Source organism: Schistocerca nitens, chromosome 5, assembly GCF_023898315.1.
Source record: "Schistocerca nitens isolate TAMUIC-IGC-003100 chromosome 5, iqSchNite1.1, whole genome shotgun sequence".
NCBI classification, from domain to species: Eukaryota; Metazoa; Arthropoda; class Insecta; order Orthoptera; family Acrididae; genus Schistocerca; species Schistocerca nitens.
In genome coordinates, this window is record NC_064618.1 from 103310798 (window position 1) to 103331106 (window position 20309).

The 20309-nt window shown below is 46.6% G+C and overlaps 1 protein-coding gene across 3 annotated transcripts in view; it reads left to right on the top strand.

Moving 5' to 3' along the window:
• The window catches only part of LOC126260132 (RNA-binding protein Raly-like), a 442780-nt gene that overhangs the window by 310162 nt on the left and 112309 nt on the right, over positions 1-20309 (top strand). The gene's annotated exons all lie outside the window — the stretch shown is intronic.

The window sequence follows — 20309 nt, forward strand, 5'->3', positions numbered from 1 at the left end:
CAATATACACTCCTGGAAATTGAAATAAGAACACCGTGAATTCATTGTCCCAGGAAGGGGAAACTTTATTGACACATTCCTGGGGTCAGATACATCACATGATCACACTGACAGAACCACAGGCACATAGACACAGGCAACAGAGCATGCACAATGTCGGCACTAGTACAGCGTATATCCACCTTTCGCAGCAATGCAGGCTGCTATTCTCCCATGGAGACGATCGTAGAGATGCTGGATGTAGTCCTGTAGAACGGCTTGCCATGCCATTTCCACCTGGCGCCTCAGTTGGACCAGCGTTCGTGCTGGACGTGCAGACCGCGTGAGACGACGCTTCATCCAGTCCCAAACATGCTCAATGGGGGACAGATCCGGAGATCTTGCTGGCCAGGGTAGTTGACTTACACCTTCTAGAGCACGTTGGGTGGCACGGGATACATGCGGACGTGCATTGTCCTGTTGGAACAGCAAGTTCCCTTGCCGGTCTAGGAATGGTAGAACGATGGGTTCGATGACGGTTTGGATGTACCGTGCACTATTCAGTGTCCCCTCGACGATCACCAGTGGTATACGGCCAGTGTAGGAGATCGCTCCCCACACCATGATGCCGGGTGTTGGCCCTGTGTGCCTCGGTCGTATGCAGTCCTGATTGTGGCGCTCACCTGCACGGCGCCAAACACGCATACGACCATCATTGGCACCAAGGCAGAAGCGACTCTCATCGCTGAAGACGACACGTCTCCATTCGTCCCTCCATTCACACCTGTCGCGACACCACTGGAGGCGGGCTGCACGATGTTGGGGCGTGAGCGGAAGACTGCCTAACGGTGTGCGGGACCGTAGCCCAGCTTCATGGAGACGGTTGCGAATGGTCCTCGCCGATACCCCAGGAGCAACAGTGTCCCTAATTTGCTGGGAAGTGGCGGTGCGGTCCCCTACGGCACTGCGTAGGATCCTACGGTCTTGGCGTGCATCCGTGCGTCGCTGCGGTCCGGTCCCAGGTCGACGGGCACGTGCACCTTCCACCGACCACTGGCGACAACATCGATGTACTGTGGAGACCTCACGCCCCACGTGTTGAGCAATTCGGCGGTACGTCCACCCGGCCTCCCGCATGCCCACTATACGCCCTCGCTCAAAGTCCGTCAACTGCACTTACGGTTCACGTCCACGCTGTCGCGGCATGCTACCAGTGTTAAAGACTGCGATGGAGTTCCGTATGCCACGGCAAACTGGCTGACACTGACGGCGGCGGTGCACAAATGCTGAGCAGCTAGCGCCATTCGACGGCCAACACTGCGGTTCCTGGTGTGTCCGCTGTGTCGTGCGTGTGATCATTGCTTGTACAGCCCTCTCGCAGTGTCCGGAGCAAGTATGGTGGGTCTGACACACCGGTGTCAATGTGTTCTTTTTTCCATTTCCAGGAGTGTACTAGGTTCTGTTGCTTAAGAAGTCTTCGAACCAGTCACACATATGGTAGCCTGTTCCGTATGGATGTACCTTCGTTAACAGTCTGCAGTGGGGTACCGTGTCGAATGTTATTCGGAAATCTAGAAATATAGAATCAGTCTGTTGCCCTTTCTCATCTACTCATATATCTGTGAATGATACTACGGGAGTATGTACAATGTGCTGCATACCGCTTCGCACACGAAAGAGCATATGAACAGTACCAATGATGGTCACAGCGCAAGAACAGTCTGAATCGCCCAGTGTCAGAGATAATGTATTCCAAGCGATTCGTGCATGGGGGTAATTGTTCAAACAGCAAATTGGAGTTGAAATATAAGTTTCGATGATCACTGAGTCAGTACGTTCAAAACCACCACATGACAAGAGAGCGATTTAGGCAAACAGTCGATTCTGCTTGCATAGCATCAAATTGAAGCCATGTCACTACGTTAAGAGTTGGGTTGGTTTGTGGGATTGAAGGGACCAGACTACTAGGGCCGTCGGTCCCGTTTTCCACGAACTTGGAACACCCATAAAGAATAAAAACAAACAATGGAAGCGATGACAAGAGACGACATAGGACAAGAGAGACACAGACAGAGGCCAGACAAAGGAAAATCTCACCGAGTGTGACAGTGGTTGGCCGACCGTAGAAACAAAAAAGGAAACGCCTACCACCACCAGGAAACGCACTAAAAATCCAAGTCTAAAATCGTAGGCCAAAGGCCAGACTCAACACAAAAAAGGACAAACACTTAGATCAAGCGATAAAAACCCCCTGCACGAATAAAACTCAAAACTAAATCTGCCATCGCAACGTCATCTGATAAAAGTGCAGGAAGCGTATCAGGTAGCGCAAACGTCTGCCTGAGCGGAGTTAAAAGCGGTCAGTCCAACAGGATGTGGACCACTGTCAAAGATGAACCGTAGCGATATAAAGGTGCGTCCTCACGACGCAATAAGTAGCTGTGTGTTATCCTGGTGTGGCCAATGCGCAGTAGGCAGAGGGACAACAGAGTCCTTGCGAGAGACCCGCAAGGAGGAGCGCCAAGAACCGGTAACCTCCTTGATGGCCCGAAGTTTGTTGGGTGAAATAAGGGTGCGCCATTCTTCACCCCAGGTGCGAAGTACCCTCTGCCGCAAAACTGACCTGAGGTAACTCTCAGGAAGGCCAATCTCCAAGGCTGGTGCACCGACAGCCTGTTTGGCCAGCGTGTCAACACGTTCATTTCCCGGGATGCCGACATGACCTGGGGTCCACCCAGAGCGGCCGCAACGGGCAAGAGTATGGAGGGACTCCTGGATGGCCATCACCAGACGAGAGGAGCACTGTCTCGATCAAGAGTTTTCACAATGTTGGGGTGACCGAGCTTATTCTCTTCCAGTAGACCTGTATTTCCATTCTACTAATCTCTTCTTCTCTAAACGTGCGAGATAAGAAGTAGGAAATAGAATAGTCATTATTGGTACTGCATTAAGAGCTAACGATAACAGAAAGTCGAAATTGATAGGATGTGAGTATGGAGCATATATCCCTCGCACTCGTGGTATATTTAGATCATGTGAGCAGCAGGTATATTCAAAGTAAAGTAAAGTATGGCGTGAGTGGCTGGGAGACACCGAAGGGCAGGTCGAGCAGTCTAAAAGGGACAGCTTTTCCCTCTCCTCACTTCACGAGACACTGCGGAGAGGTTTGGAACTGAATCCAGGACATTGGCTCAGAGACCGACGGTCACCCATCCAAGCACTGGCCACGCTCGACAGTGATTAACTTCTTTGATCTGACGGCTGCCGTTGTATCCATAGCGGCACGTCCATTGACGATATCTTCATCCCAAGATTTCACATCACGTCCTTGCAAGTTGGCGGTAGCTTGATAGCCAATGAACGCTGACGAAGATACACTCCTGGAAATTGAAATAAGAACACCGTGAATTCATTGTCCCAGGAAGGGGAAACTTTATTGACACATTCCTGGGGTCAGATACATCACATGATCACACTGACAGAACCACAGGCACATAGACACAGGCAACAGAGCATGCACAATGTCGGCTCTAGTACAGTGTATATCCACCTTTCGCAGCAATGCAGGCTGCTATTCTCCCATGGAGACGATCGTAGAGATGCTGGATGTAGTCCTGTGGAACGGCTTGCCATGCCATTTCCACCTGGCGCCTCAGTTGGACCAGCGTTCGTGCTGGACGTGCAGACCGCGTGAGACGACGCTTCATCCAGTCCCAAACATGCTCAATGGGGGACAGATCCGGAGATCTTGCTGGCCAGGGTAGTTGACTTACACCTTCTAGAGCACGTTGGGTGGCACGGGATACATGCGGACGTGCATTGTCCTGTTGGAACAGCAAGTTCCCTTGCCGGTCTAGGAATGGTAGAACGATGGGTTCGATGACGCTTTGGATGTACCGTGCACTATTAAGTGTCCCCTCGACGATCACCAGTGGTGTACGGCCAGTGTAGGAGATCGCTCCCCACACCATGATGCCGGGTGTTGGCCCTGTGTGCCTCGGTCGTATGCAGTCCTGATTGTGGCGCTCACCCGCACGGCGCCAAACACGCATACGACCATCATTGGCACCAAGGCAGAAGCGACTCTCATCGCTGAAGACGACACGTCTCCATTCGTCCCTCCATTCACGCCTGTCGCGACACCACTGGAGGCGGGCTGCACGATGTTGGGGCGTGAGCGGAAGACGGCCTAACGGTGTGCGGGACCGTAGCCCAGCTTCATGGAGACGGTTGCGAATGGTCCTCGCCGATACCCCAGGAGCAACAGTGTCCCTAATTTGCTGGGAAGTGGCGGTGCGGTCCCCTACGGCACTGCGTAGGATCCTACGGTCTTGGCGTGCATCCGTGCGTCGCTGCGGTCCGGTCCCAGGTCGACGGGCACGTGCACCTTCCGCCGACCACTGGCGACAACATCGATGATCTGTGGAGACCTCACGCCCCACGTGTTGAGCAATTCGGCGGTACGTCCACCCGGCCTCCCGCATGCCCACTATACGCCCTCGCTCAAAGTCCGTCAACTGCACATACGGTTCACGTCCACGCTGTCGCGGCATGCTACCAGTGTTAAAGACTGCGATGGAGCTCCGTATGCCACGGCAAACTGGCTGACACTGACGGCGGCGGTGCACAAATGCTGCGCAGCTAGCGCCATTCGACGGCCAACACCGCGGTTCCTGGTGTGTCCGCTGTGCCGTGCGTGTGATCATTGCTTGTACAGCCCTCTCGCAGTGTCCGGAGCAAGTATGGTGGGTCTGACACACCGGTGTCAATGTGTTCTTTTTTCCATTTCCAGGAGTGTATTTGTAACGTTAAGCACCGGAACCATAGTCATAAAACTTTTTGAAGACGCTCATCACGCAGTGAGTATCTCTTTTACTCATTTTGGCATTGTATCGGACAACCACCTAATGCTATCTTTAGGATTTTCTTGGCATGTTTGAAACACAGTCTCTGTCAGTTCATGAAGAATGGTTGCTGGAGACTGATATGAAAGTATATCTCTTCTCATCGCATTACAAACATGCTGCATGTGGAACAAAGAAGGATACCGAGGACGACAGTGCAGGATAAATGCATTTCTCATGGCGTTTGTGATGTGAGCTGTAGTATGGGATGTTGCATTGTTTTGCTCAAATTTGTCATCAATAATCTTGGCCAAGAAGGATGTCGCAACAGTGTTTGGTTTTCATACCACATGCTGGCGTGCAAAGAGCCTCCGTTCAACAACTAGAAAAACAGTCTTATCGTTACACCCAATATCTGCCCACGCCACAATAGCAGCAGTGGGAGAGGTTTCGGCAATCGCTACTTCCTAGGAGCTTCGGTATGAAGCTATCATGTCCATAATGCCATTGATTCGACCATTGTCAAAGTCTAGAGGGTGGCAACAAACTGCACGTGTACGTCCTTCTGTCCAGCAAACCGTTCCGGAAACGTTACACTTACCAGCAACCCATCCTGGACTCAAAGCATTCATCATCTGGAAATAATCTTTTTCAGTGCTGAACACGCAGAAAATAAGCCCAAATCATTCAGATCATCTCTCACGCATGGGAATGCTGCAGCATCATTGTGATAGCCCGTTCATAGTGCAACGTTTTCCGGCATTGTAATTCTGTCCAAGAAGTTATGTTGTGCTCAGTTTCCGAAGGCATCGTAAATTTCCTGTGTATACTACTTTTATTCCAGTTCTCAGGAAGCCTGCTTCTTTTCACCTATCCTGTATGTTTGCCTAGAGCGGTTTAAGTCCAGAAATATTTGTTTCCGTTCAAAATTTACGTTTCTCGGTTCTCCACTCTGTTGCTTTCAGGCATACGTGTACTGAATTTAGCTAGGGCGTCTGTTTAACGGAACTCTTAGGTTGTGGGCTGTATACTAAATGATGTCTAGCAGACACTGAGGCAGTTTCCTGTATTTTCTATTTCAAAAGCTGGCCACGTGAGTTCAGGTGCAATGACATTCTTTGCAGGTGGAACCCCGACGTGACACGGACTACGCTTCTACTTTTGCCATGTTAAGGAACATGACACTTTATTGCAGCCACTATGATATCGAGAACAATCGCATTGACTTGTTGCTTCAATAGCGCAAGCAACTGGGGACTAAAGGCGCGAAGAATGTTATTGTTTCCATACTTCCATTGAGTTGTGTTCATTGCTTTAATTTGTTTGCAATCGGTTTATAACTAAATACTACTTCACCTTCAACCAGCATAGCACTCTTTTCGACTGGAAATAAATTAAAACAATGGACACAACTGAGATCAAGAAATTGGTAATAGAACGGACAAAAGATTCACGTTGGCTTGCCTAGTTCCGTGTTCTTGAGTGACAAGCACCAACGCTACGGCCGCGTGGGATTAGCCGAACGGTGTGAGGCGCTGCAGTCATGGACGCTGCAGCTGGTCCCGGCGGAGGTTCGAGTCCTCCCTCGGGCATGGGTGTGTGTGTTTGTCCTTAGCATGATTTAGGTTAAGTAGTGTGTACGGTTACGGACTGATGAGCTTAGCAGTTAAGTCCCATAAGATTTCACACACATTTGATTTTTGAAACAACGCTACGGAGGAATTCAGTTTCATTGTTGACTACATTTACGAGCATAAAACTGCTGTTTCAAGGTATCACAAAGATGAAATAGGTGTTTCATTAACATTTTCGTAAATTCTAGCCCTTATCTATATGTCAAACTGGTGTTCTAAGCCGGCCGCGGTTGTCTCGCGGTTCTAGGCGCGCAGTCCGGAACCGTGCGACTGCTACGGTCGCAGGTTCGAATCCTGCCTCGGGCATGGATGTTTGTGATGTCCTTAGGTTAGTTAGGTTTAAGTAGTTCTAAGTTCTCGGGGACTAATGACCACAGCAGTTGAGTCCCATAGTGCTCAGAGCTATTTGAACCATTTTTTTGGTGTTCTACAAATGTTATGAAACTTACTGAGAACTTTATTAACTACAGGATTAGAGAGCAGCCGGCCGGAGTGGCCGAGCAATTCTACGCGCTACAGTCTGGAACCGCGCAACCTCTGCGGTCGCAGGTTCGAGTCCTGCCTCGGGCATGAATGTGTGTGATGTCCTTAGCTTAGGTAGGTTTAAGTAGTTCTAAGTTCTAGGGGACTGATGACCTCAGATGTTAAGACCCCTAGTCCTTACAGCCATTTGAACCATTTTTTTTAAGAATGACAGACTGACGTTCATCACAGAGATACACTACTGCCCATTAAAACTGCTACACCACGAAGATGACGTGCTACAGGCGCGAAATTTAACCGACAGGAAGAAGTAGCTGTGATAGGCAAATGATTTCCAACCGATTTCCCATACACAATCAGCAGCTGACCGGCGTTGTCTGGTGAAACGTTGTTGTGATGCCTCGTGTGAGGAGGAGAAATGCATACCATCACGTTTCCGACTTTGATAAAGGTCGGATTGTAGCCTATCGCGATTGCGGTTTATCGTATCGCGACGTTGCTACTCGCGTTGGTCGAGATCCAATGACTCTTAGTATAATATGGAATCGGTGGGTTCAGGAGGATAATACGGAACGCCGTGCTGGATCCCAACGGCCTCGTATCACTAGCAGTCGAGATGACAGGCATCTTATCCGCATGGCTGTAACGGATCGTGCAGCCACGTCTCGATCCCTGAGTCAACAAATGGGGACGTTTGCAAGACAACAACCATCTGCACAAACAGTTCGACGACGTTTGCAGCAGCATGGACTATAAGCTCGAAGACCATGGCTGCGGTTACCCTTGACGCTGCTTCACAGACAGGAGCGCCTGCTATGGTGTATTCAACGACGAACCTGGGTGCACGAATGGCTAAACGCCATTTTTTCGAATGAATCCAGGTTCTGTTTACAGCATCATGATGGTCGCATCCGTGTTTGGCGACATCGCGGTGAACGCACATTGGAAGCGTGTATTCGTCATCGCCATACTGGCGTATCATCCGGCGTGATGGTATGGGGTGCCATTGGTTAACCGTCTCGGTCACCTCTTGTTCCCATTGACGGCACATTGAACAGTGCATGTTACATTTCAGATGTGTTACTACCCGTGGCTCTACCTTTCATTCAATCCCTGCGTACCCTACATTTCATCTGGATAATTCACGAGCGCATGTTGCAGATCCTGTGCGAGCCTTTCTGGATACAGATAATGTTCGACTACTGCCCTGGCCAGCACATTCTCCATATCTCTCACCAATTGCAAACGTCTGGTCAATGGTGGCCGAGCAACTGGCTCGTCACAATACGCCAGTCACTACTCTTGTGGTATCGTGTTGAAGGTGCATGGGCAACTGTACCTGTACACGCCATCCAAGCTCTGTTTGACTCAATGCCCAGTCGTATCAAGGCCGTTATTACGGTCAGAGGTGGTTGTTCTGAGTACTGATTTCTCAGGATCTATGCACCCAAATTGCGTGAAAATGTAATCACATGTCAGCTCTAGTATAATATGTTTGTCCAATGAATACCCGTTCATCATCTGCATTTCTTCTTGGTGTAGCAATTTTAACGGCCAGTAGTGTAGAAACACTGGGCTCTTTCATCAACTGGTCGATCTTGTCACACATGATCTGGGTCCCATAGAAAAGATATTCTTATATCACCTCATTTTTTCTGCAATGGTTCTAGTGTGTTTTCCAGTACTTGTACATTCATTTTCCTGTTCCACTTTTGGCTTTCGTAAGATTGCAATACGCTTTTTGAATCTGATAAACAGAAGGTTCTGGAGACAAAAGTGATAGCCTCTCGAATCGCTTACGGGGTAAAAATTGAACAGTATGGGGACAGACGAAATTGCCTGGAATATTTCTGCTTTGGGACAAGGTATGCACAGCCTACTACTGAATTCCTGCTGTCAATATTGGAAGCCATCATTACACACTTGAGCAAAGTCCGGTCAATAAAGTTGAATATAGCCGGCCGAAGTGGCCGTGCGGTTAAAGGCGCTGCAGTCTGGAACCGCAAGACCGCTACGGTCGCAGGTTCGAATCCTGCCTCGGGCATGGATGTTTGTGATGTCCTTAGGTTAGTTAGGTTTAACTAGTTCTAAGTTCTAGGGGACTAATGACCTCAGCAGTTGAGTCACATAGTGCTCAGAGCCATTTGAACCATTTTGAGCCAAAGTTGAATATAGCCTCCGAAACTTGAACCGATTGCGTCGAAGCAATTTTTTTTTTTGTCATCAGTCTACTGACTGGTTTGATGCGGCCCGCCACGAATTCCTTTCCTGTGCTAACCTCTTCATCTCAGAGTAGCACCTGCAACCTGCGTCCTCAATTATTTGCTTGACGTATTCCAATCTCTGTCTTCCTCTACAGTTTTTGCCCTCTACAGCTCCCTCTAGTACCATGGAAGTCATTCCCTCGTGTCTTAGCAGATGTCCTAACATCCTGTCCCTTCTCCTTATCAGTGTTTTCCACAAATCCCTTTCCTCTCCGATTCTGCGTAGAACCTCCTCATTCCTTACCTTATCGGTCCACCTAATTTTCAACATTCGTCTATAGCACCACATCTCAAATGCTTCGATTCTCTTCTCTTCCGGTTTTCCCACAGTCCATGTTTCACTACCATACAATGTTGTACTCCAGACGTACATCCTCAGAAACTTCTTCCTCAAATTAAGGCCGGTATTTGATATTAGTAGACTTCTCTTGGCCAGAAATGCCTTTTTTGTCATAGCGAGTCTGCTTTTGATTTCCTCCTTGCTCCGTCCGTCATTGGTTATTTTACCGCCTAGGTAGCAGAATTCCTTAACTTCATTGACTTCGTGACCATCAGTCCTGATGTTAAGTTTCTCGCTGTTCTCATTTCTACTACTTCTCATTAAGTTCGTCTTACTCTGATTTACTCTCAAACCATACTGTGTACTCATTAGACTGTTCATTCCGTTCAGTAGATCATTTATTTCTTCTTCACTTTCACTCAGGATAGCAATGTCATCAGCGAATCGTATCATTGATATCCTTTCACCTTGTATTTTAATTCCACTCCTCAACCTTTCTTTTATTTCCATCATTGCTTCCTCGATGTACAGATTGAAGAGTAGGGGCGAAAGGCTACAGCCCTTCTTAATACGAGCACTTTGTTCTCGATCGTCCTCGATGTACAGATTGAAGAGTAGGGGCGAAAGGCTACAGCCTTGTCTTACACCCTTCTTAATACGAGCACTTCGTTCTCGATCGTCCACTCTTATTATTCCATCTTGGTTGTTGTACATATTGTATATGACCCGTCTCTCCCTATAGCTTACCCCTACTTTTTTCAGAATCTCGAACAGCTTGCACCATTTTATATTGTCGAACGCTTTTTCCAGGTCGACAAATCCTATGAAAGTGTCTTGATTTTTCTTTAGCCTTACTTCCATTATTAGCCGTAACGTCAGAATTGCCTCTCTCGTCCCTTTACTTTTCCTAAAGCCAAACTGATCGTCACCTAGTGCATTCTCAGTTTTCTTTTCCATTCTTCTGTATATTATTCTTGTAAGCAGCTTCGATGCATGAGCTGTTAAGCTGATTGTGCGATAATTCTCGCAGTAGTCAGCTCTTGCCGTCTTCGGAATTGTGTGGATGATGCTTCTCCGAAAGTCAGATGGTATGTCGCCAGACTCATATATTCTACACACCAACGTGAATAGTCGTTTTGTTGCCACTTCCCCCAATGATTTTAGAAGTTCTGATGGAATGTTATCTATCCCTTCTGCCTTACTTGACCGCAAGTCCTCCAAAGCTCTTTTAAATTCCGATTCTAATACTGGGTCCCATATCTCTTCTAAATCGACTCCTGTTTCTTCTTCTATGACATCAGCCAAATCTTCACCCTCATAGAGGCTTTCAATATTTTCTTTCCACCTATCTGTTCTCTCCTCTGCATTTAACAGTGGAATTCCCGATGCACTCTTAATGTTACCACCGTTGCTTTTAATGTCACCAAAGGTTGTTTTGACTTTCCTGTACGCTGAGTCTGTCCTTCCGACAATCATATCTTTTTCGATGTCTTCACATTTTTCCTGCAGCCATTTCTTCTTAGCTTCCCTGCACTTCCTATTTATTTCATTTCTCAGCGACTTGTACTTCTGTATTCCTGATTTTCCCGGAATATGTTTGTACTTCCTCCTTTCATCAATCAACTGAAGTATTTCTTCTGTTACCCATGGTTTCTTCGCAGCTACCTTCTTTGTACCTATGTTTTCCTTCCCAACTTCTGTGATGGCCCTTTTTAGAGATGTCCATTCCTCTTCAACTGTACTGCCTACTGCGCTATTTCTTATTGCTGTATCTATAGCGTTAGAGAACTTCAAACGTATCTCGTCATTCCTTAGTACTTCCGTATCCCACTTCTTTCCTTGTTGATTCTTCCTGACTAATGTCTTGAACTTCAGCCTACTCTTCATCACTACTATTTTGTGATCTGAGTCTATATCTGCTCCTGGGTACGCCTTACAATCCAGTATCTGATTTCGGAATCTCCGTCTGACAATGATGTAATCTGATTGAAATCTTCCCGTATCTCCCGGCCTTTTCCAAGTATACCTCCTCCTCATGTGATTCTTGAACAGGGTATTCGCTATGACTAGCTGAAATTTTTTACAAAACTGCAATCGCGAATATCGAGGTTTTACAACTGCTGTCTGAATGGAATTCGACGCGGGTCTGTATAGCTATTCGTTTGAATCCAACCATCGATGGAACGCACTGAATTTAATGCTGCCGCTAGTAAAGGGTAAACGTTCCCCACTAATGGTGTAGAGCTTATGAGTGGAAGATGTCTGTAATTCCTCGTAAATGATTATTTTACTGTTGAACTGTCGACTCTTTTGGTAAATGAAGTTTCTCGCCTATTAGCATTGTCTAACATGTAGCAGATGATAAGCAGCTTCCACTAGTAGGGCTTCCTTCTGAGACGTGGCATTACTCCAAGGCATATCTGCAGGCATCACAAAAATAACGTATCGAGTTTATGAAGTGCACATTTAGCAGCGCTGTGATGTAAGATATCTCGTCGGATAACAGGATGACGTCCTTGTACATAATCAAGAGAATGTAAAGGTGACAGATCTCACTGCGATAAAGTTTGTTTTCTGTGTGTGGTCAAGGCATGTTAAGCGTGTGTCAAAAGCCATGCCCCAATATTTCACTTTGGTCTTCAGTGCTAAGGAGGGACCTAATAAAATGACTGATCTGTTCTGTCGTTTCCCTTTGCGATGCGGCTGAAAAGAAATACAGAAATATACACTCCTGGAAATTGAAATAAGAACACCGTGAATTCATTGTCCCAGGAAGGGGAAACTTTATTAACACATTCCTGGGGTCAGATACATCACATGATCACACTGACAGAACCACAGGCACATAGACACAGGCAACAGGGCATGCACAATCTCGGCACTAGTACAGTGTATATCCACCTTTCGCAGCAATGCAGGCTGCTATTCTCCCATGGAGACGATCGTAGAGATGCTGGATGTAGTCCTGTGGAACGGCTTGCCATGCCATTTCCACCTGGCGCTTCAGTTGGACCAGCGTTCGTGCTGGACGTGCAGACCGCGTGAGACGACGCTTCATCCAGTCCCAAACATGCTCAATGGGGGACAGATCCGGAGATCTTGCTGGCCAGGGTAGTTGACTTACACCTTCTAGAGCACGTTGGGTGGCACGGGATACATGCGGACGTGCATTGTCCTGTTGGAACAGCAAGTTCCCTTGCCGGTCTAGGAATGGTAGAACGATGGGTTCGATGACGGTTTGGATGTACCGTGCACTATTCAGTGTCCCCTCGACGATCACCAGTGGTGTACGGCCAGTGTAGGAGATCGCTCCCCACACCATGATGCCGGGTGTTGGCCCTGTGTGCCTCGGTCATATGCAGTCCTGATTGTGGCGCTCACCTGCACGGCGCCAAACACGCATACGACCATCATTGGCACCAAGGCAGAAGCGACTCTCATCGCTGAAGACGACACGTCTCCATTCGTCCCTCCATTCACGCCTGTCGCGACACCACTGGAGGCGGGCTGCACGATGTTGGGGCGTGAGCGGAAGACGGCCTAACGGTGTGCGGGACCGTAGCCCAGCTTCATGGAGACGGTTGCGAATGGTCCTCGCCGATACCCCAGGAGCAACAGTGTCCCTAATTTGCTGGGAAGTGGCGGTGCGGTTCCCTACGGCACTGCGTAGGATCCTACGGTCTTGGCGTGCATCCGTGCGTCGCTGCGGTCCGGTCCCAGGTCGACGGGCCCGTGCACCTTCCGCCGACCACTGGCGACAACATCGATGTACTGTGGAGACCTCACGCCCCACGTGTTGAGCAATTCGGCGGTACGTCCACCCGGCCTCCCGCATGCCCACTATACGCCCTCGCTCAAAGTCCGTCAACTGCACATACGGTTCACGTCCACGCTGTCGCGGCATGCTACCAGTGTTAAAGACTGCGATGGAGCTCCGTATGCCACGGCAAACTGGCTGACACTGACGGCGGCGGTGCACAAATGCTGCGCAGCTAGCGCCATTCGACGGCCAACACCGCGGTTCCTGGTGTGTCCGCTGTGCCGTGCGTGTGATCATTGCTTGTACAGCCCTCTCGCAGTGTCGGGAGCAAGTATGGTGGGTCTGACACACCGGTGTCAATGTGTTCTGTTTTCCATTTCCAGGAGTGTAGTTGAAACTGCTAGGCCGTTATTATCGCGTAAATGGCTCGGTATTAAGTGAGGCAAAGAGCTTCAACATGTAAACGTGTAGAAAAAAAGGCATAAATTGTGGATAGGAAACAACTGCATGTTACAGCAGCATTTTTTCTGAAGGCGTTTCCCGGCATTTGTTGCCTCGTGTCATGTCTAAGTGCAGAAGGCCAGTCTAAAAAACACGGGAAAACGCATCATTACAGGAAAGATAAGAAGTAAGATTCGCGCTGAGGAGCGCGTCTTCGATCTCCTGGACAAAGTAAATTTTTTGGAACATTTCTTGTGGAGAATAGTAGACTGGCAAAAAGCACCTTGAAAATAAACACAAACTGTCTCGACCGAAAAAAAGAGAAATACATTTATTTTGTGGTAACCGCTTCCGGTCAGTTTTTCACCATCTTCGGACCTTCTTACCATTATGGTAGGCGGTGCCGGTGAATGGAGCGGGTGTTGTTAACTCCACGAACGTGGAGTTAGAACAACCGCGAAGTCCCAGGCGGCTTAACTCCTATACATAAGGGTAAAAGAATTGAACCGCAAAATTACAGACCAATGTTCTTAACATCGGTTTGCTACAGAATTCTTCAACACATTCTCAGTTCAGATGTAGTAAACTTCAAAATGGTTCAAATGGCTCTGAGCACTATGGGACTCAAGTGCTGAGGTCATTAGTCCCCTAGAACTTAGAACTAGTTAAACCTAAGGACATCACAAACAGCCATGCCCGAGGCAGGATGCGAACCTGCGACCGTAGCGGTCTTGCGGTTCCAGACTGCAGCGCCTTTAACCGCACGGCCACTTCGGCCGGCTGTAGTAAACTTCCTTGATACTGAAAAGCTCCTGTCCGCGACTCAGCACAGTTTTGGAATGCATCGCTCATGCAAAACTCAGTTTACCCTTTTCTCACACTATACACTACAAACTGTGAATGAAGGGCAACAGGCAGAGTCCATATTTCTAGATTTCCAAAAAGCATCTGACACGGTGCCCCACTTCACACTGTTAACGAAGGTACGTACCAGTACTTTCTCCTCGACGGCGAGTGTTCGTCAGAAGCAAGGACATACTCAGGAGTTCCCCAGGGTAGTGTGAAAGGACTGCATTTATTTTCTATATCCACAAAAGATCTGGTGGACAGGGTGGGTACAGATCGGCGGTTTTTCGATGATGACGCTGCGGTAAAAGGGAAGATATCGCCATTGAATGAGTGTCGGAGGATGTGAGGTGACTTGGACAAAATTTATAGTTGGTGTGATGAATTGCAGTTAGCTTGAAATGTAGGGAAACATAAGGTGATGCAAATGAGTAGGAAAAACAAACCGTTAATGTTCGATTGTAGCATCAGTTGTGTCCTGCTTGACACCGTGACGTCGTTTAAACATCTGGGCGTAACTTTGCAAAGCGATGTGGAATGCAACGAGCAAGTGAGGTTTGCGGTAGGGAAGTCGAATGTTTGGGAAAGAGCGATTCATCTGTAAATGAGACCGCATATAGGACGCTGGTGCGACTCATTGTTGTGTACTGCTCGAGCGTTTAGAATCTCCGCCAGGTCTGATCAAAGGAAGACATCGAAGCGATTCAGAGGCGGGAGGTAAGGTCGGTAGGGTCGAGCAACACGCGAATATTACAGAGATGTTTCGGTATCTGAAATGGGAATCCCTAGAGGGAAGGCAAAGTTGTTTTCAAGGAAAGCTTTTGAGAAAATTTACAGAACCGACATTTGAAGCTGTCTGCGGAACGATTGTGTTGCCACCAACAAACACCACGTGCAAAGACCACGAGGATGAGAGGAACTACGGCTTATACAGCTTGTTTCCTCACTCTGTTTGCGAGTGGAAGGGAAACTAATGATTGCTAGTGGTACAGGGTACCTTCCGTCACGCACCGTGTGGTGGCTTGCGGATTATGTATGGCGGTTATGTCCAGCTGGGTAATGGCTACCCACCAAATATGGAAAGTTCCCCCAGAACGTGCTGGTGAGATAGACGTAACTTTTTGTAGGAACCATCGTTTGGGTGACAACAGAAAGTAGTGAATGCCTTGACAGTCCGCTGTTTTCTTGTCGGGTCTGTTGTTTTGAAACACGACGAGGGAGGGTCACCAGCCTCACTTTTAAGGTTATCCTGGAGGGGTTAACAAGTAACAGTTACGACCATGACAGAGGACCTCGTCGTGGTGAGCACAGTAAGAGGCTGCGTCCTACTTGCTGGATGACACGTCTCTGTGCGCTCCACATCGCAAACATTACTCTCTCTCGCTCGTTTCAAACTTATAGGGGCTTCATTGATTAAATTGCTCTGCTTCTATTTTAAATGAAGTTTGATAGCATCTGAACTTGATCTTAAGCACTAGTGAACCTTTTCATCCAGGTTTAAGTGCCTAACACTCCTTTTCTGTCGATTTTTAAATTTAGAATGCATAATATATTACAATATTAATGAGTCAAATTTGCGCTTAAGAGTGTGATACGCCGGCTGGAATGACCGAGCAGTTCTAGGCGCTACAGTCTGGAACCGCGCGACCGCTACGTTCGCAGGTTTGAATCCTGCCTCGGGCATGGATGTATGTGATGTCCTTAGGTTAGTTAGATTAAGTAGTACTAGGTTCTAGGGGACTGATGACCTCAGAAGTCAAGTACCATAGTGCTCAGAGCCATTTGAACCATTTTGAGTGTGATACTGCTCTTCTTGTCACATAAGTCACCATGATATGTCTCCATTAATCTAAGTTCAAACTGAGTGCTTGATTCACACTGCAAGTAGGATCTGGTCCAAAGCCACACTATGTGGTATCGACATCTTCCACCTCCGTAGTCCTCTCTTCCACAGTAGCCTGTAATATTGCAGTATATTGATAATTTTTAGTTTTTGGGCCTTCTGACTACAACTAAATGAAACACAATTTTCGTGCCATAGGCGCTTCGTCTTTATTCTCTGCAAGGCATCTTCAGTCGCCTGGAATATGTACATATTTTTACTATTTAGTTTACATTTTGGGGCAGTGTACCTATAGGCTAAGAACAGTTCTGGTGGTTGGTTTTTGCTATGATCTAGTAATATTTTGAATTCTACTTACAGGTTGCATGGACGATTTTCTACGTATTACGTTTCCGTTCCAGTTTTGGTGCCGTTCCTCCTCTCACAATTGCCACTTGGTTTTTTTTTCCACATTCTACAGAACTAGGAACTGAAAACTTGTTTTGATGCAATGTTTTGGTTTATGTTGAGGACTGTCAGATGTTATTGCCGAAGATCGAATGTTATTGCCAACTTTCGAGTGTAATTTTTTAAGTATCTGTCATCAGTTTATATATATATATATATATATATATATATATATATGTGTGTGTGTGTGTGTGTGTGTGTGTGTGTGTGGTGTGTGTTTATTTTGGTATGAAATAATATTTATTTTGGTGAGCTTTTTTTCGCAATAAATGTTAGCTAAGTAAGGGGCCAATGCCGTAGAGTAGTCTTTGTAAAACCGAAATGGCATTCCATACTGACCTGGCGACTTATTTCTTTTCATCACTTTCTACGCCAGGTTTGACTTTTACTAAAGTCATCCGTACAGACTACGACACGTGAAAGAGGGAGACAGAGATATACAGATGGCGATAGGGGTTTTCATGTACGTCGTGAGTCTGTTATCTTAAGGCTGTAATAAACTGTTAATGTCGAAGAGGTATTCTAAAAGGTGTACAGCTTTGCTTCCGCCGTTTGCCGATAGGTGTCGACAACGGTAAGTAGCGGTCGGAAGAAACAGATCGCAGACGTCAGGCGGTTAGCTTGAACCTCAGTCAACATAACCTCGTTCAAACATTAGTCGATTTGTGCCTGCATCATAAAGTTGTTCTTGATTGAAAATGTCAATTTACGAGCCTAATTCTCGTCATTTGTGGAAGGTGTTACTGTTTTGTTTCAGTGTGAAGAAAACAGCAGCTGAGTCTCATCGAATGCTCTCAAATGTGTATGGTACGGACGCTATTAGTAAAAGAACGTGTCGCGAGTGGTTTCAACCTATATGTACTACTTGTTGTCAAACTCAAAGCTGAAGAGCGGCGTATTGTGCTGCTGACAGCCCGCCTTTGTACAAGGTGTTTAAAATCACAATAAAGAAAAAAAAAGTGGTTTCAACGCTTCAAGAACGGTGATTTTATCGTCGTAGACCGGCATAGTGTTGGAAGAGAGAATGTTTTAGAAGATGCAGAATTGGAGACATTGCTGAGTGAAGACTCCCGTCAAACTCAAGAAGAATTGGCACGATTAGTGGGAGTGACACAGCAAGCCCTTTCCAAACGTCTCAAGGCTATGGGCGTGATTAAGAAAGAAGGAACTTGGGTCCCGTGTGACCCGAAACGAAGAGACGTTGAACGACGTTTGTGTACTTGTGAACAGTTGCTTCAGAGGCAAAAACGGAAGGGATTTATGCATCGCATTGTGCCAGGGGACGAAAAATGGGTTCATTAAGATAACCATAAACGCAAAAAATCGTGGGGATATCTCGTCCATGCTTCCACGTCGACGGCCAAACCGAATATTCACGGCTCCAAGATCATGGTCTGCATTTGGTGGGACCAACTCGGTGTCGTGTACTATGTGATGTTAAAACCAAGTGAAACAATCACAGGTGCTTTTTATCGAACGCAATTAATGCGTTTGAGCAGAGCATTAAAAGACAAACGCCCGCAATACAGCGAAAGGCACGATAAAGTTATTTTTCAGCACGACAACACTCAACCCTATGTTGCAAAAGATGTCAAAGCGTACTTGGAAACTTTAAAATGGGAAGTCCTACCCCACCCGCCGTATTCTCCAGGCATCGCTCCCTCTGACTACCACCTGTTTAGATCAATGGTGCATGACCTGGCTGACCAACACTTCTGACCTCATGAAGAAGTCACAAATTGGATCAATTCGTGGATCGCTTCTGAAGATGAACAATTTTTTCGCGGCGGGATTCGTACACTGCCCGAAAGATGGGAGAAAGTAGCGGCCATCGATGGAAAATACTTTGAATGATACATGTGTAACCAATGTGTTTCATTAAAGCCTCAAATTTTGGGGAAAAAACGGCGGAAGCAAAGTTGTACGCCTTGTATAAACAATTAAATTTTTAATTGGTTTATTTAAACGAGATGCTACTCGCCTTTCGTTAGCAGAATACGAGAAACTGCACAATTATACTCCACTTTATAAACCGCATATAATGATTCTCCTGAGAAGTTAAACTGGCATACCACTGTTATCGGCGCATTGCCGCCCTTCAGTTTAGTGAAGCATTTTCATTATTTTATAGCTTCATCATTCCACTCCTTACACTGTACAATTGTCCTCACCATTATGTTGGCATCATGCCGTTTTGCACTTGTTTGTATTTGAATCCGTCATAAAGAAGCACACTTCGCAAAGTTACAAATAAAACAAACACAACACCTGTACATTTCACAAATACGTGGAGACAGAAGAGGATTACACTCACACCTTTTACCAGAACATTCGCAAGCAGCCCACAAAAGCAACCCACATTGATAATGTTGTCCACGATGTGGTTTTTCATTGTGAAACTTCTGACTTTTCCTGCTGGTGTTGGGATCAACAAATGTCAGTCCATTCTTCCATCTCCAGTCTCTGCGTAAAGCTCCAGTAAAGTTCCGTATAACAATGCAACATACCTCAAATTAGCTTCTTAGTAAGTTCAAACAAATTTTAAATAAACGTATTTTCAAACACTATTACAACATAAATACATAACACATAATGTTTTTAGTATTTTATCCTTCCTCAGTAACTGTAGTCGCATGTAATTAAGTAATAAGCAACTAAGTGCTTAAAAGAATTTTAATTTCCTTACCGGGTTAGGGGACTTTGTACCTTTTTCAGAAGGCTATACGTATCACATTGTTTGCGAGCGTCGATAGAAAGATGCATACAGCAAAATGCCATGCTCATGTGATTCATAGTTTACCGAAACCCATAAAGAAATTATACTTCTTTTATGCAACTGGTTGTTTATTATTTCAGTATACATAATGTTTTGTTTTGATTTTGGTTCTCTATAAACAATACCACTATTTACATTCCACCACGAGAGTGGTTTATCATTGTCTTTGTATTGATCACAGCTGTATCAACTGTTTATATACAACTGGCGAATTGGCCTTCGCATTCTTAAGAGCTCGGTGCTAGTTCGCACCGTTACTAACTACCTGCTTCGGTAATGAGTCATGCCCCCACTCGGTATCACCTGCTATGCTCTTTACATCTTACTTACGGAGAACCGAGCGAGGTGTCGCAGTGGTTAGACACTGGACTCGCATTCGGGAGGACGACGGTTCAATCCCGCGTCCGGCCATCCTGATATAGGTTTTCCGTGATTTCCCTAAATCGCTCCAGGCAAATGCCGGGATGGTTCCTTTCAAAGGGCACGACCGACTTCCTTCCCCGTCCTTCCCTAATCCGATGATACCGATCCTACGGAGATTTACAACTGTGATGCACAGATACACTGAGAGACTCTTTTTGGAATCTTGCTTCAGGCATAATGGACAAACACTTATTTACCAAACCGTTGCTTCATTCCACAGTATGAGGTATCATCTACTCTGTATTCGAGTGTCACTGTTGCTACGAACAGTACTAGTGGAACTGTACTC